Below are 2619 nucleotides of genomic sequence, written 5' to 3'. Positions count from 1 at the left end.
AAAAAACGTGGTGTTTAATTTTATATTCCAGCTAACACTATCATAAAGACAGGTTTATTCCCTTCAAACCAATTATTAATATACTTGAAATATATATGAGTACAACTATATTGTCCAAAATCCAATTGCAAAATTCGTCTTTATTTTCTTTCGATCATTACCGCTGCTATTACTTTTGATGTCGATAACAGCGCTGCCAGATTAGTAAAATATATATATTAAATGTCTTGAAACACTTGTATGCACTGTTTAAAACCTAATTTGCAAGACGCATTCATACATGGTGATGTTACCGGAGTAGCGGATTTCAATGCGAATTGTGTTGATCCTCGAAATGACGCGTTTTAACACATTGCGTTCCAGTAGCAGTATAAAGCGTTCCAGCAGGCAAATTTCCTATAACTGAGAGCAATTTCGAGCTCGTGAAGTATGCTTACTCCCAGTATGAAGTTGCAGGATTTAGTCCGAAGTTTTTCTTCCTCAAATACATGAAAACTGTCAAATTAAAAGCAGTGTTGCGTTCGTAAACAACAAGCGAAAGAGCTGATGGAATTTATAAGAAATATTTTCAGCAGAATAGAAGCCAATTGTACCAAAGTAACGAAATCTTTGGGAATTAAAATGTTGTGCGTAAGAATTTTTGCCTGAATAAATAATTCTGTAAACAAACATCTGACATTTATATACCTGCAGGAAAAATGTTTTTTTGCGTTCCAGCAGTTTTTCTCAGTTCCTCGACCGTTGCTCTCTCTCTTGTGAGAGATGTTTTGCTTTTTGACAGTTCTGCAGGTTTTGGTCCGAAAATCGCTGGAACGCACCTATTTTTGGTGTTCTGATTATCGTCGTGTGTATAATTTTATAGTGCAGTTTTTTGTCTTTATGCTGCCAATATCACTTTGTAAGAATGCGCCTTGCTAATTTGCTTAAAAAAATATGGCCTTATATATATATATTTTTTTTTTTATGGATATGAATGTTATTTTATAGTTTCAAACGATTTTCTGTTATGTTGTGATTCGATTTCTGCCGGGGTATAAGAAGTTCAACAATTTTTCTATACTGGCAGCACGACATTTCCAGTTGGATTATACGGCGCTTCTTCTTCTTAGCGGGCGCTTTCCAACTGACAACTCTAAATAGTACTGGTAAACGTCATTAAAGTTGTAATCGGTCACGAAGTACCGATCACCATTCTTGGTAAACGGTTTATTTAGCATGTGAAAGCTGAAAACTAAATGTGCAACTCTCACTTCTCGTACAATACAAAATAGCTTAAAAGTTTGAAGATTATGAATTTAAATAAAAATAAAATAAATAAAAACAAAAAATGCAAGTGCAAACAGAACCTTAAAAATACTTTCTCGTAAAAAACATATGGACCCGATTCTGTCCAAAACGGACGAGTTCTGAATGAGTTCCAAAGTTCTGCAGAGGGGGCAAATTGCCCTTCGTAGGACATCGTCATATTAAAAAATAAAGTTGAATTGGAATAGATGAAGAACCGGTACCGTCCCTTTAAAAGCTAGTTCGGCGCGAGTTCGCTAAAGGAGAATTAAAAAAATAAAATAAAATCCTTCAGCAGTCAATTAACAAAATATTCTTGTGGCGCTTTCGAAAAATTATATAGTATGCGTGGCTACAATTTGTTATATCTTTAAAGATGTTTGGAGGAATTTGGCAACACTAGGAATCGACCCTATGCCAAGGTATGTACATTAACCTAGGGTTTACACCGGACAATACTGTCATGACAATGAAGATATACATATTTGTTGTCAATATTTTTCCTATGGAAAAGTACGCTTGTATTAGTGAAAAGTGTGCATGTATTGCTATTGTCATGACCGTATTCTCCGGTGTAAACCCTAAGTAAAACAGGTAGAAGCCAATTTGACGCCAAACTTTCAAAAGTCGAAAGTTTTCGGGAGAGTAATAAGAGTGAGCGTGGGTAAGGAAAAATAAAAAAAATACATTTCACTGCCTGAATTTTTATAAAAACTATGTTGTTCCATTGTTAGAATTGGATTATACAAGATACATTTACATATTGTTTGTTAACATGTTCTTCATGGTTGTTATTATAAAATTTGTTATTGAAAAACACGATCTAATTTTTATTTACACAAGTTAGTTGTTGTAAACTTTTTGTGTATAAAAACAATCTTCATGGGTTTTCTAGTTCCAAAACGGGTTATTTCAGAACAAAATCTCTTCCTGGCTGTTCCTATCTGATAAATGTAGCAAAGGAAGAAACGAACAAACTTACAGGCGATGAGATCTGTTATATCACTTGCCAAATTCTTCCTAGACCATGATATATGAAATCGAATTTGTATATTTAAAAAATTTTACCCCCCAGTCTCACCAATTAGTGTTAAATTTATGAAGCCATTATAATTTAAAATGACAAAATTGGAAAATGTTCTATTTTTAATTTTAAGTTTGATTAATATTAAAATTAACTGGCGAAACCGGGAATTAGGGTTATATCTCAACATATGTAAGAAATCTTTCGATAGTACCTAATATTTTACACTATCACTATCGAAACTCTAGATAGTTTTCCAACACTAGTTTATTAAGCTATGACAACCAGCGTTGCCGCGAGCTTGAAAAAAA

This window comes from Rhagoletis pomonella, unplaced genomic scaffold, assembly GCF_013731165.1.
Source record: "Rhagoletis pomonella isolate Grant_MI unplaced genomic scaffold, Rhpom_1.0 Rhpom_scaffold_00007, whole genome shotgun sequence".
In the NCBI taxonomy this organism is placed as follows: domain Eukaryota; kingdom Metazoa; phylum Arthropoda; class Insecta; order Diptera; family Tephritidae; genus Rhagoletis; species Rhagoletis pomonella.
Note: the sequence above shows the minus strand (reverse complement) of the source record.